The sequence below is a fragment of the Antechinus flavipes genome, chromosome 4, assembly GCF_016432865.1.
Source record: "Antechinus flavipes isolate AdamAnt ecotype Samford, QLD, Australia chromosome 4, AdamAnt_v2, whole genome shotgun sequence".
Taxonomy (NCBI): domain Eukaryota; kingdom Metazoa; phylum Chordata; class Mammalia; order Dasyuromorphia; family Dasyuridae; genus Antechinus; species Antechinus flavipes.
Genome location: NC_067401.1, coordinates 343,724,889 through 343,740,949, shown reverse-complemented (window position 1 = coordinate 343,740,949; position 16,061 = coordinate 343,724,889). Strand labels below are relative to the sequence as shown.

General features: G+C 35.7%; 1 pseudogene; it reads right to left on the bottom strand.

Annotated features, from left to right (window-relative positions):
* Positions 1 to 10,163: 10,163 nt before the first annotated feature.
* LOC127561558 (general transcription factor IIH subunit 1-like) lies at positions 10,164 to 14,811 on the bottom strand (annotated as a pseudogene).
* Between the last annotated feature and the right edge of the window lie 1,250 nt (positions 14,812 to 16,061).

Here is a 16,061-nt window from a genome sequence, read left to right as displayed (position 1 = left end):
GGAGTTTATAATATGGGAAGGGGAAATGTGTGTTAATTTAGTTGGATAGAGGATTAGGGCTCTGAACAGAGAGAGAGAGTTCTTTTTGTCTGGTTTTTGAAATCATCTTAGGCCTGGCTGATCTTCTGGCTGTTGGTTTGGGTGCCCCTGAGCCTCTTTAAACACGGATTATCCTAAATGAATTTACTGAGTGTTTTTCTTCTCTGCTCTACATACTTTGGCAGAATGGGCAATGCTCCAGAAGAACAAAGGGGATCAGCAGAGCATTTTGTTGACATGGTGACTTTGTCATCGGCCAGTTCCAATGGAATGTGAACTTTGTGAAGGTGCTTATCTTTCCATGGCATGACAATTTTGAGTTATACTTTGTAATGCCTTTGGGATGATATGTTGTTCCTTAAAGAAGCTGCTTTGGTCAACAAAGACACATTTATCCACTTGTCAATCCAAATAAAGTACAATACTTGCAATTTGAATGATTTTATGAAGAAAATATTAAAATTCTCTTCCCTATTCTAATTTTCTCTACTCTCCCCTCCATCTATTTACCTTCGTGCCTATACCAGACTCCATTCACATATCTATCTGTTAACATCTTTCCCTTATTTTAAAGTAGAAGTCATATAGTACCTTTTCCAAGAAGCTTTCATTCGATCATTCAAGCAATTTTTAAGTGCTATTCCAGCAAGACATTCTGTTATGCATTGGGAATACAAATACAAAAGTGAGTCAGACTTGCCTTTAGGGAGCTTATAATTTATTAGGGGTAATATGTCATTTCAGAGATAAATATACAAAATTAAATATATTCAGAGATTTAGAGGGAAGGAGGAAGTCACCAAATTGGGAATAGAGAATTGATATATTTGACATGAGCTTAGAGTTGAAGAGAACTAAGAGTTTCCAGAAAGGTGAGAATGAAGGCCACTCCAGGCATGGATAAAGAGTTCTTGCAAGAGACAGAGTCAGGAGATGAAGTGGTGCAATAGCAAAAAGGCCACTTTGGCTGGAATACAAAGGGGAAGTAATATATAATTAGCCTGAGGCAGATTATAAAGGCTTCAAATGCCAAACAAGGTGTTTTTATTTTAGCTTAGAGGTAATATGGAACCATTGAATCTTTTTGAGCAGAGAGAAACATAGATAGTAACAATTTGGCAACTATGTAGAAAATGGTTTGTAGAAGGTATAAATGTAGAAAAGCAAGTATCACAACACTGCTATATAGCCCAGGAAGTCAAGACCTGGACTAGAGCAATTGTGGTAGAGAGAGAAGGAGATGATATAAGCGATGTTAAAGAGATTGAAGCAACAAAATTTCCTATTTGGATAGGGTGGGGCACGTAGTGAATGAGTGACAGTGAACAGGGAAGGATGATGTTTAGGTTCTGAACCTGGGGAAGAAGGAATGACTTTATGAAGAAAGAAAATGAGTTTTATTTTGGACATATTAAGTTTAAGACATCAATGAAATGCCCATTGACATGCTTTGCAAGCAATAGGAAATGTGGAAGTGGAGCTCAGGGTGGAGATGAAAACTAAATATATTAATTTGGAAGTCATTTTCATAGAGGTGATAATTGAATCTTTGGGAGTTGAAGAAATTACTAAGATTATAGAGAGTGAAGAAGAGAAGATACAGGATAAAACCTCAAGATCAACTTTTGTATAGGGAATAGGATGACAGCAGCAAATTTTTACATAATACTTTATATTTTGCAAAATATTTTACATATATTATATAATTTTATTTCACAGCAATCCTAAAAGGTAGTTACTATATTTTAATGTTGTGCTATATTTTTAAATTTTATTAAACATTTTCCAATTACATTTTTTCCACAAAATTTTGTTGAAATACAGTGATCTACACTTGTAGACTGTATTATATGTTTTTAACAAATGAGTGAAGTGGTAGATTTCAAGAGTACCATCATATGGGAAAAAGAAATTATCATAAGTGTCATTTCTCTCTGGGTCATTTAAGCATTTTACCACTTTAACTATAGTCTTATGTGAAAAAAGAATAAATTAAGAACTAAAATTTAGTAACTATCAGTGAATTTCAAGGTTTAACTCTGTCCTATTCTGATTAACTGGGAAATCTCATAAGCCATGTTTCTCTGAAATATCCATGGCATTTGAAAACATTTTTCTTCTTCGTTTTCTTCAGTCATACACTTAATTTAATTTTTTTTTTTTTTGGCTGAGACAATTGGCATTAAGTGACTTGCCTAGGGTCACACAGCCAGGAAGTGTTATGTGTCTGAGATCAGATTTGAACTCCGGTCCTCCTGACTTCAGGGCTGGTGCTCTATCTATTGTACCACTTAGCTGCCCCTCTTTAAAAATGCCCTCAATACAATTATATTATTTTGCCAAAAATAAAGGTAGGCACTATTACTGACATCATTTTACAGATGGGAAAACTGAGGCAAAGAGAGATTAGGTGTTGCATAGTTAATTAGTAGTTGAGGCAGGATATTACTCCAAGTCTTCCTGACTCCAGATCCAGCACTCTAGCCACTGTTGAGGCACTAGTTGATTCTAGTGGCTACTGTGGAATTGGATGATGATCTTGCAAAGGACATTGAAAAAAACAGGTAGATGGGTCTGTATCCCAAAAAGATCATAAAAAAAGGGAAAGGACCCACATATGCAAAAATGTTTATAGCAGCAGCCCTTTTTGTAATGGCAAGGAACTGGAAACTGAGTGGATGTTCATTGGTTGGGTAATGGCTGAAGAAGTTATGGTATATGAATGTAATGGAAAATTATTGTTCTATAAGAAATGATCAGTAGGAGATTTCAGAGATGCCTAGAGAGACTTAACATGAACTGATGCTAAGGGAAGTAAGTAGAACCAAATGGTTCTACATTGTACATAGCAACAAGATTGTGTAATGATTAACTCTGATGGACATGACTCTTCATCAATGAGATGAGTCAGGCCAATTTCAGTAGATTTGTGAAAAAGAGAGCATCTGCTTCCAGAGAGAAGACTGTGGGGACTGAATGTGGAACACAACATAGTATTTTCACCTTTTTTATTGTTGTTTGCTTGCTTTTTGTTTTTTCTCATTTTTCTCCTTTTTGATCTGATTTTTCTTGTGCAGCATGAGATTTATGAAAATATATGTAGAAGAATTGCACATGTTTAACATATATTGGATTACTTGCCCTCTAAGGGAGGGGATAGAGGAAAGGAAATGAGAAAAAATTGGGACACAAGGTTTTGCAAGGGTGAATGCTGAAAACTATTTTTGCATATATTTTGAAAATAAAAAGCTATTATTTTTTAAAAAAGAAAATTGGTAGAGAATATAAAAAGATAACTATAAAATAACTGTTATTAAAGGACAGAGAAATAAGATTATGCAGAAGGTAAGGATTATCAATAATGTCAATTTTTGTGGAGAGATCAAGAAATTAGAGTACTGAGAATAGGAAATTGGATTTAACAGTAGAGAGATCATCTCTGATTCTGGAGAAAGTTCACTGTGGTCAAAGAGTGGAAGTGGAAGCTGGACTGAGGAAGTTGAGAGGTGATGGGGGAATTAGAAAGTGGACTCAAAGAGGGTAGTTTTTTTTTTTTTTTTCCCCTAGGAGTTTAGTTGTGAAATATAGACATAGATTGATAACTTGAGTAAATAGAGGGTCAGTTGAAGACTTTTTTTTTTTTTTTTTAAACAATGATGGCGATCCAGGCATGTTTAAATGCAACAAGGAAGACATCATTCGATTAAAAAAAAGGTTAAAAATGTTAGAGAGTGTAGGGACAATTTAAGGGGCTAGTTGCTGAAAGAGGCCAAAGGGAAGCCATTAAGGACACAAAAGGTTCATTGCAACTAGATATGAAAGTCACACCTCTCTTTGACTTTTTTGCTATGGTGACATTTGACCTTGTTTTACAGTTATTTGTGCATATATCTTATCACTCTTTAAGACCTTAAGCTTTATGAGGTCAGTAGTTGAGGTTTTTTTTTTTTTTTAAATCTTCATGTCTCCATGATTCCCTTCCCTTTCCTTCCCTTAACTGAAATGATCTTTCTCTATTTTTTCTTAGGGTACTTTATTTAAACCTCTTCTTTTGTTAAACTTCTCCACATTTTGTAAACCATCTTATTAGATTGAAAGCTCCCTGAAGGAAGTTACTATGCTATTTTCTATCTTTGTATCTCCAGCATCTAACACAATACCTTTCACAAAATATATATCTAATAAATATTTGTAGAATTGAATTGGACATAATTGTCACTTTGTAAATGTTTCTTGAATTGAAATATATTCACCCACCCATATGGCTGGTGATTAACCAGGGGAGAAAACAAAGAAGTACTAAAAAGCAGAAGTTAAATAATTTTTTTTAAGCTAGAAGAATTAAATCAATGGTACCATTGCCTCTGGAAAGGACATGTTAATTAGCTCTCCTATTATTCTGCTCACCCATTTTGTGACTTTCCAGATCATGCATATCTTTGAGACTTTTCTGAATGGCTCTTAGGGCTAGAGGGCGTGCGGGAGGGGAGGGGGAAGGCAGAGAGGGAAGGAGGAAAGGTAAAACTTGTCTTATTTTATTTTTATGTCCTTAGTACTTGACACAGTAATTGGCTTATAATAAATATTTAATACATTTCATTCATTCATTTACCTTAGTTTACAACAGTCACCAATCTAAAGAACTTTACAGACCTGGAGAGGAATGAAACTTCAAGAGGTAGCTTGGTACAGTAGAAAGAACTTGGATTCTGGATTCAAAAGACTGGGTTCATATCCTACCTGTGATACTTACAATAACACATTGATCAGATACTCAACCATCAGAAAAGTTACTTAACTTTCTCAGACTTTTTCCTCATCTGTAGAACAAGGAGTTTAAACAAGGTGGCTTTTGGGATCCCTTTCAGGTCAAGATTTGAGATCTTATATTGTACAGTTGCTTTTCAGTTGTACCAGACTCTTTGTGATCTCATTTGAGGTTTTCTTGGCAAAGATACTGCACTAGTTTGCTACTTTCTTTACTAGAGCATTTTATAGATGAAGAAACTAAGGCAAAAAGGGTGAAGTGAATTGCCCAGGTCACAATCTAGTAAGTGTCTGAGACCAAATTTGAATTAAGGAAGACAAATCTTCTTGATTCCAACCCAATACTCTGTAACACTACGTCACCCAGCTGCCCTAAGATCCTATAGAGATGTTCACAAATACTTAGAATATCATCATTGCAAGACTCAATTTTAGAAAAGATCCATGAATGATTCATGTTTAGATGGGGTAATTTCAGAAGGCTTTTTGGAAGAGAGCCCCCTGACCTGGGCCTTTAAGGAAGGAAATATTTGAACAGATTCTGAGGTGGAGAAAATTAGATTCCAGGCACAGAAAACAAGAAGGGCAAATGCACAGCAGTAGTAAAGGGCAGGATCAGATAAGAAGTTATTAGTTAACGAAATGGATCCAACAAACTTAAAAAAAAAAGTCAATGTTTAATCTAAGCTTAATGACTTCTCAGTTTTTATGTACATCTGGATCCTGAGGGCAAATACAAGAACTTATGTTAGGGTAAACTTCCTTGTTCTGCCCACCCTTTAGACCTGGTGGTTGGCACTCACAGGTGCTGCTTAGTTCTGGGAGTGACCTGCAAGGGCTGGAGAAGCTGCTGATCTCTAGCATAGGTGAAAAGCAGACTGGTTTCCTTTGATATCTTTAGCTTAAGCTTTGAGGTCAAGCTTAATCTCTTTGTTGTTATGACATTTTGAAAAGAGTTGATAAATATGCTAGTTTCTTTATTATATTCATGTCAGTTCTCAACTACTGACACATGATCTATAGGAAATCCACACTTGATCCAAAACCCCCTAAAAATTATTGTCCTGTATCTTTACTCTTTTTTGGGGGGGTGGGGTGGGGAATGGGGCATTGCTTAAATTCCTTGAAAAAGCTCTCTATTATTGGTACTTTCACTTACTCTCTTCTAAACCTCTGCATTCTGATTTCTAACTTCATCATTCAACTCAAACAGTCCTCTCCAAAGTTGAGAAAAATTTTATCTTTATTTATTTATTTTTTGCTGAGGCAATTGGGGTTAAGTGACTTGTCCAGAGTCACACAGCTAGAAAGTATTAAGTGTCTGAGGCCAGATCTAAACTCAGATCCTCCTGACTTTAGGGCTGGTGTTCAATCCATTGTACCACCTAGCTGCCCCTACAAATGATTTTTAAATTGCTCATTTTAATGGCTTTTTATCAATTCTCATCCTCTTGGCCCCTCTGTTGTCTTTGACACTATCAGTTCCCCTTATTTCTTAGATGCTTTCCTCTCTCTCTTTCTCTCTCTCTCTCTCTCTCTCTCTTTCTCTCTCTCTCTCTCTCTCTCTCTCTCTCTCTCTCTCTCTCTCTCTCTCTTTTAGGTTTCGATTACCCTGTTCTCTCCTGTTTCTCCTCATACCTGATTGACTATCTTCATCCTCTTTTGCTATATCTTCCTCCAGGTCATGCCTGCTAACCATGTATATACCTCAAAGATATGCCATTTACACATTTCTCTTTTTCTTCTGTCTGATCTACAGCAATAAATTACTTGCTGGTTTTGTAAAAGTTTTGTAAAAAACATTTCAAAAAACTATTTTCTTTACCAAGGATAGTGGAAGAAGCACCTTTGGAGATTAACATCATAGTCCCATGTGGTGCTTAGAGAGAAGGTGGAAATGACATTGGAACAAAAAAACAAAGCAAAACAAACAAATGTAGGAAAATCAATCAGCTTGGATTAAGAATATATGGAAGAGATTTATGTTGAAGGTGAAACAATTGTGAGGGTACTGAGGGACCAATTAATGTATCTAAAGGAAGGGAAGATACCAAAAGTATGGAGAAAAACCCTAGATCTTATTAATACTGAAAAAGATGGCCAAAAGATCAATAATGTCTGAATTACATGCTTATCCTCCCATGTATATACAATTTTAATAAGTTTATCTATATATGAACTGAAGGCATATTCAATGGAGACATTTAATAAACTAAATAGGCTTTCTACAAGGGATATTCAACAATGAATCACATCTTCCTTTATTTAAGTACTACTCTTACTTTAGTGTAGTATAGACATATCTGGGTCATTAGTAAGCTCTGGTGGACTTCAAGAATAATCCAGCAGAGGTCTCTATCATCTGAGACTAGCCTCATTTAGCTTGAGGAGGCTCATGACTAGACTGTTAAATATCAAGAGATCAATTATTTTGACTTTAGCTTCTCATGTAGGTTGCCTTTAAGGACACAGTCATTGAAGATTCTGTGTAGGTACCAATGAAATAAGAGATCCTGGAAGCATCAAAGTAAAGAATATACTTTGAAGCAATTCAAAAGTTTTTAATAGGAAAATTCATATAGAAAAGAATTGAAAATGGGAACCTAGAAACCCCTCTCCTTCCTCCCAATTTCTGAATACATGTAGAGATAGTTTTCAATTTTATTTTTTTAATTAAAGCCATTTATTTTCAAAACATATGCATAGATATTTTCAACATTCACCCTAGAAAAACCTTGTGTTCCAACTTTTTTTCTCCCTCTTCCCTCTCACACCCCCTCTAGATGGCAAGTAATCCAACATATGTTAAACATGTACAATTCTCCTGTACATGTCCAAAATTATCATGTTGCACAAGAAAAATCAGATTAAAAAGGAAAAAATGAGAAAGAAAACAAAAAGCAAGCAAACAACAAAAATGTGTAAATACTATGTTGTGATCCATATTCAGTTTCCACAGTCCTGGGAGTAGAGGGCTCCTTTCATCACAAGACCATTGGAACTGTCATAAATCATCACATAATTTTCTTGTTGTGTACAATATTCTCAGCATCAATTCATGTAAATCCAGGACTCTCTGAAATCATCCTGCTGATCATTTCTTATAGAACACAACAATATTCCATAACATTCATATACCATTACTTATTCAGCCATTCTCTAACTGATGGGCATTCATTCAGCTTCTAGTTCCTTGCTACTACAGAAAGAGGCACTACAAACATTTTTGCACATGTGGGCCCTTTTCCCTCCTTTAAGATCTCTTTGGGATATAGAGCTAGTAGACACACTGCAGGATCCAAGGGTATGCACAGTTTGATAGCCATTTAGGCATAGTTCCATATTGTTCTCCAGAATGGTTCGATCAGTTCACAACTCCACCAACAATGTATTAGTATCCCAATTTTCCCACATCTCCCCCCCTCCACAACATCATTATCTTTTTCTGTCATCTTAGCCAATCTGAGAGTTGTGTAGTGGTACCTCAGAGTTGTCTTAATTTATATTTCTCTGATCAATAGTGATTTAGAGTATTTTTTATATGATTAAAATGGTTTTAATTTCATCTGAAAATTATTTGTTCATATCTTTGACCATCAAATTAATGTTTGTAAGACTTTGTGATCCAAATTTTTCTCCCTCCCTCTCTTACCTCTCCCTTCCCCAAGATGGCAAGCAATTTAATATAGATTAAATATGTACAATCCTTTTAAACATATTTCCATATTTGTCATGTTGAATATGAAAAATCAAATCAAAAGGGAAAAACCACATGAAAGAAAAAGCAAGTAAATAAACAAAAAGGTAAAATACTATGCCTTGATCCAATTTATCTTCATAGTTTTCTTTCTGGATATGTATGGCATTTTCTATCTCAAGTCTACTGGAATTGAGACCTTGCTGACGATGATAAAGAAAAGTGAGAAAGTTAGAGTTTAAGTTGAGATGAGAAACCTGATAAACAAAGCTTAAAAGACACATCATATACCTGACAGTTGACACTCTTAAAAATAGTTAAACATTCTGTCATTTCCTCCTTTGGTGGTATTGGATGTGGTCAGATTCTTCTGTACTGCTCTGCTACCTTGATTTTCCATTCTTTACAACCTAATCTCTGTTTCATGTTTAAAACAAACAAAAAAAAAAAAAAAAAAAAAAACAAACAAAAAAACTGTCTTGAGGCCAGAATATCCAGTGCAATAGTGGTAGAAGCTGATGTATGTAGATACCAAAAAAGCATCTAGTCTTTCTATTGAGCAGAGGAAGGAAGAGGTTACAAGGGCAGTTCATGGTGAATATCATCATATAAAGTACAAGGGAGGCACCATTATTTAGTGTTTCATTCAGATATGAGTTTCAGTAAATTATAGATCTACAGCTGGAAAAACCTGAAAGGGAATAAATATAATCCAATCTTTTCATTTTTACAGATAAGGGAAACTAAGGCTCAAAGAAGTTATGACTTGCCTGTGGTCACAGAAATTTATGCTTCAGACAGGCTACATTGTTAGATTATAATTGGTGTTTAAAACGTTCTTAATGATTAGCTAATTTATAATTTAATCACCTTGGAAAAAAATTACCAAATCACTTGGTGTCATCAGTTTCTTTGCTTTTAACAAAGATGGTAATGGTTTCAGAGCTGAAATTTTTTTTTTTTTGTAAGGATGTTGTGAATTTATGTGATTAAATGAATGGCCAAAATATAGATGACAGAGAGAGAAGTATAGGTTTTTACGTTCAATTTGGTTCAATTCAGCAAACATTTATTAAGTACCTACTAGACCTTCAAGACTTTTGGCAAAATTATTCCTCTTGTGTCATTTGAGAACCCCAAACCACACACCAAGTACTCAGTACAATTCTATTGATTTTCATTTCTGTGGGAAACACAGAACATAAGATACCTCTGATCACAACTTTCCCCTGATGGTTAGAGCAATAGCTTCTCTCTGCTTCATTTAAAATCTTTTTTCAACCTGTTTCAATAAAGTACAAACAGAATCCAGTAAATGTGAGGATCCAATGGAGGAAACCCTCCCCCCCCAAAATCAACATTTCTTCCCTGTGCCATATATTTAAAAAAAAGATTAAACAAAATACAATTCAGATTTTATCAGTTCATCCTTTAAAAGTTACTTTTTAATTCTGAAAGCAACTCAATGCAAATCCGAAGCAGTTCTTGGGTAACTGCAGTAAACACTATATTTTGACAATACATTTGTGTATGTATATACATATGTGTGTGTGTGTGTGTGTGTGTGTGTGTGTGTGTATGTGTGTGTATGATGTAAATCAGCCTGTTTTGATTCTACCTTTATTTACCTCCCAGTTTTCAAGTTTAATCATAGCTTCTCTTACTTCAGAATGTGCAAATTCAATAGTGTTGGCTCCCAAATCTGGTGGCTGCAACGTATTACAGAATGATCACCTTTCTGGGTGATGCTTGAACTGCTCAAGTGTGTTCCCACAATTGTAGCAGGAAGCATCCCAAGAATTGAAGCCATCAACATCTGAGGTTTCATCTTCTTCAGGAGGCACTGGGACTACCATGTATGGAATTTATTTAGACTATCTATAGCATCTCTTCTGTGTGACTTAGCAAATTTGTGCTTGATATGGTTACTGAATTTTTTTCTTTTGGAAATGAGAAGAACTTAGTAGCTTGGAATCAGTCCAAATTACTCTTTATCATCATTACCTTTTTTTTTTTTTTTTTTTTTTCATTTAAAGGAAGTGGTGTGTAAACTGGAAACTGCCTTGGCAGCTCATCTATGGTCACATACAAATGTTTGAGATCTGATTGAATGACATTTGGCACTATCTAGTTTATAGCTTGTTGTGGTTCTCACTGCAAAAGTGCTGCTTCAGGGGATAAGGCTGCGATGGTACTACTTGCAATAACATTTGAAAGAACCAGAGTCAGTTTGGTGTGCAAGTTTCCATTTCTTTCCTAATACTCTTAAAATTTTTTAAAAATTTAACTTTGTTTATTTAATATTTTGCCCCATTATATTCAAAACTTTTTTTACACATTTATTTTTAAGATTTTTGAGTTTTAGGTTCTCTCTCTTATTCCCACCCACAATTAAGAAACCACATGAGAAATTATATGAAACGTTTCCATAAAAGTCAAGTTGTGAAAGAAAACATAGCTCTCTCACCCTAATAGAAATAAAAACCCTCAAGAAAAGTTAAGTTAAAAATAAAGAGAGAGAGATACAGAAATAGAGAATGCTTTGATCTGGATTCAAAGACAATCAGTTCCTTCTTTGGGTGTGATTAGGATTTTTCATGATAAGTCCTTCAGAGGAATTGTAGATGATTATACTACTGAGAATAACAGTCATTTACAGCTAATCATCCCAGAACATTGCTATTCTATTGCTATTCAGTATATTTCACTTTGTTCTTGGAGAAGTTTCCAGGTTTTTTTTTTTTTTCCTGAGAGCATCCTCATCATTTCCCAGAGAACAATAATATTCCATCAGAGAAACTTGCTTCAAAATTTTTTTACAATTACTATCACTAATTGTGTTTCCCCCATTTATTCTCTCTCCTTTCATTCTGTCCCCCTTCAAAAGTATTCTACTACTGAGTACTCCCTCCCCCAATATGCCTTCTCTTTTATCACCCTCCCTCCCTTTCCATATACTATCCCCCTTATATTTTTCCTCAGGGTAAGATAGATTTCTATACCCTTATTGAATATATATATATATTATTTCCTATTTGAGCCAATTCTGATGAGAGTAAGTTTTACTCACTGCTCCTTTCCTCTCTTTCTTACCCTTCACTGTTTTCTTGTCTCTTTTTTATAGTACATAATTTGCATCATTTCATTCTCCCTTTCCTTTTCTCTTAGTTCATTCCTCTCTCATCTCTTAATTTGATCTTTTTTTTTAAAAAGATATTATCCCTTCATATTCAACCCACACCTGCAGTCTCTGCCTATAAATACCCCTTCTAACTGCTATAATAATGAGAAAGTTCTAATGAGTTACAGGTATCATCCTCTCTTGTAGGAACATAAACAAATAATTCTTATTAAGTTCCTTATCATATCATTTTCCTGATTATCTCCTTATGCTTCTCTAGATTCCTATATTTGAAAATCACATTTTCCATTCAGATCTGGTCTTTTCATCATGAATGCTTGAAAATCTTCTGTTTCATTAAATGACAACCTATTCTTCTGAAGGATTGTACTCAGTTTTGCTAGGTAGATGATTCTTGGTTGCAATCCTAGTTCTCTTACTCTCTGAATATCATATTCCAAGCTCTCTGGTCTTTTAATGTAGAAGCTGCTAAATCTTGTGTTATCCTGACTGTGGCTCCACTATACCTGAATTCTCTTTCTGGATGGTTGCAATATTTTCTTCTTGACTTGGGAGTCCCAGAATTTGGCTATAATATTCCTGAGAGATTTGATTTTGGAATCTTTTTCAAAAATGATCGGTGGATTCTTTCAATTTCTATTTTACCTTCTGTTTCTACAATATCAGGACAATTTTCCTTGACAATTTCTTGAAAAATGACATCCCAGGCTCTTTTTTAAAATCATGACTTTTAGGTACAATAATTTTAAAATTATATCACTTGAATCGATTTTCCAGGTCAGTTGTTTTTCCAGTGAAATATTTCTCATTTTTTCTATTTTTCTTTATTATATCTTGATTTTTTCATAAAGTCATTAGCTTCCATTTGCTCAATTCTATTTTTAAAGGAATTATTTTCCTCAGTGAATTTTTGTATTTCCTTTCCCAATTGGTCAATTTTGTTTTTTAAGGTATTCTCCTCATTAGCTTGTTGTATTTCCTTTTGCATCTCTCAATTCTTTTCCTAATTTTTTCTCTATCTCTTTTACTTGATTTTCAGAGTCCCTTTTGAGCTCTTCCATGTCCTGAGCCCAATTCTTATTTTTCTTGGAGGCTTTGGATATAGGAACTTTGACTTTAACATTTTCAGTGTGTGTTTTGATCTTCCTTATCACTACAGTAACTTTCAATGGTCAGAAATTTCTTTTGGTATCTGCTCTTTTTCCTAGCTAATTATTAGCTAAAATTAAAGTAGGGCTCTACTTCCAGCATGGAAGATGCATTGTCCCAAACTTCAGGGGTTTTATGCAGTTGTTTTCAAAACTCCTTCTAGGAATCTGACCACAAGCAATTTTTTCTGCCCTGGAGTTGTTAGATGTGTCCCTGCCCCATTATAGCTATAAGATCTACTGTCTGGGACTGGGACTCCTGATGGGGCTGCACTGAGACTGCATACCAGACTCCCACTTCCTTGCCACAGTCTCTCTCCAATGACCTTCTAATCCTCCCTGTTATCCATGGGTGAGAGATCCACAAGTCTCCAGCACAGCTGCTGATTCAGAGATCCGGCCTCACTGACACTGGGATCTGGGTTTGTGCAGGGGCCAGAACCCTGCCTGCACTGCGATTGTATTCTGGACTCCCACTCTAGTTCCACAGACTTTTTCTGCTGACCTTCAAGGTCCCCTTTGGTATCTCTGGGCTGAAAAGTCTGGAAACACCAGTGCTGCTGCTGATTCAGCTGGGGCTTGGCTGGGCTGCATTGGAGTGCCCTGCACCAGGACTGTACATTGGATTCCCACCCTGGTGTTACTGAGCTTTTATGCTAAGTTTCTAAGTTGCCTTGAGCTGGAAAATGTTACTCTCTGTCTTTTTGGGTGTCCTGATGCTCTAAAATTTGTCTAGAGTCATTTAAAAAAAAAGGAATTTGGAGCAATTTGAAGGGAGAAGTTCGGCAAATTCCTGCCTTTACCCTGTCATCTTGGCTTCATTTATTTCTTGCTTAGTATTCTGAAAATAACTGATTATATCCTGATTCACTGCATATTAGAGGGACTGAATTGGAGTTGGGCCATGATAATACCTGTCTGACTTCTTTAAGCTTAGTGCAATTGTTTTTATGCTGTCATTTCCCCCCAAGTCTCATATTTAATGGATTTCTAGAACTTCTCTCTTTTAGGTAGTGGTTAAAACTTTCTTTTTTCTAAATCTGAAGAATTCCCATCTGTGCTGCTGTTTTCATTGGTGTGATAGTTTGGTGCTTCATTTTTCCTGAGACTTGCTTCCAGACCCATAGCACAATCATAGTTAATTCTTTTGAGGATAGGGTCATAGTTATTTTCCTTTATGGATTTTGAAGAGTGGAAAGTAGATGATATAGTGGAAATCTCATAGCTCTCATTTAATGATTTATCCTCCAGCACTGTCCTAATGATATAATTGTTTTTAAACCCTCTCCATCCATTTGGGCACATTTTGCAAAGAGATCTTTTGCCTCTGTGTTAAATTGATCCTTTTGAAAATAATGGGATTGAAAAAAATCATATCTAGAACTCTTTTTCTATCATGTTATATGAAATGTTTTCTATATATTTCATTTTTACTGCTGATTAGTTCCTAAATATGGACTCAATGATTTCAGAAGCTAAATTATATCATAGGCCATTATAGCCATCTGTTTGGGAGTGGGCATCAGTTAGAAATGTTACAGAAATGCCCACATCCTGCTTGGGATTGGATGCTACAGGGCTATCCACAGTATTTGTGCTTAAATGATTTGTCTCAGAATTCCTCATCACTGACTACCTGACTTACAACAAGATCTTTGTAAAGCTGAAACAAAACAGGATCATCTTGTAGCATTGTTTTTCTCTTCCAGTTTTTTATTGGCTTTCCTCTTCAATTTGGGCAGTAATTGCTAAAAAAAGTCTTTCACAGCCTCTCATTCCTTTACAATTGTGCTTTCATTGGAAAAATGGAAGTTGATTGTGGCTCTTGAATGATCAGCTGAAGCTGTATTTTAAGCTTTTCCTTATAGGAAAATCGGACTGGTTTTCCGGCATTTAATGTCCATATGCATATGGCTTTGCAGATGTCCATGGTAATCTTTCTGCCATGAAATATGGAGTGCTTCTTGCTTCTTTTACAACTTGTCCGTAATCAGTAAAATTTCTGAGGAAGTTGCCATGCTGACTGGATGGTGCATGCAGGAGTCCCAGTGGTGACTCAGTGGGTGAGCTTCTTTCCATTCCTATTTTCACTGATGCTACCTGGATGAGCCTAGGAGCCAGCTGACTTTGTGGTTTTGGAGTCTCACCTGCCACAATTGGTTATTATCCTTTGTTCTTGGAGAGGACTAAAATGACATCACTATATCAAAGTTGAGTTACAGTGTGTCTGACTGGCTGATTGGATCAATGTGAGCTAGAAATACTCTTCCACAAGTTGGATACAAATAATGTATGATAACATTTGAGAAGGCTTCTCTAACTTTGTGCATATCATGTTTCTTCTGTGTTAACTCAATTCTACTTTGCTTATAGAGTATAGCACCATAACTGTGTCAGTGTCTTTCATATCTAGAGTCCTTAAGGGATACCTTGAGAGTGTCCTTGTATCCTTTTCTGACCACCTTGTGATATATATCACATACATACAAGTGTTCATTTAGCATTGGAACAAAGTGGCCAGCCCGATGAAGTTGTGTTCTCTACAGTAGAGTTGGAATGCTTGACAGTTTAGTTCATGAAAGGACCTCATTGTCTAGTATCTTATCCTGCCAGGTGATCTTCAGAATCTTTCTAAGACTATTCAAATGGAAGCGATTCAGTTTCCTGGAATGGCACTGGTATATTGTCCAGGTTTCACAGGCATACAACAATGAAGTCAGTGCAATGGCTCTGTAGACCTTCAGTTTGGTAGTCAGTCTAATAACTCTCCTCTCCAACATTTTCCTTCAGAGTTTCCCAAACATTGAGCAGGTAATCAATGCACATGTCAATTTCATTATTAATGTGTATATCTTTGGAAAGTATACTGCCAAAGTAAAAGAATTTATTCAGCGCTCAAAACTTCTCCTTTTGCTGTAACTGGTGGTTCCATATATATAGATGGTGTAGTGCTGGCTGATGGAGGACCTCTGTTTTCTTGTTATTAATTGTTAGGCCAAAACTAACACAAAGCAGCAGAGAATTGATCCATAATTTGTTGCATGTCAGTGTTGGAGACAGCATTGAGTACGTGATTATCTTCAAACAAAAAATCATGCACCAACACTCCACTTAAGTTTTGGCTTGTAACCTTTTTAGATTGAAGAATTTACCATCAGTGCTGTAGTTGACTTTGATTCCATGTTTGTCCTCATTGAAAGCATTTGCCAACATGACTGAAAACATCATGCTAAAAAGCATGGGAGCAGGAGCAAGCATACAACCTTAT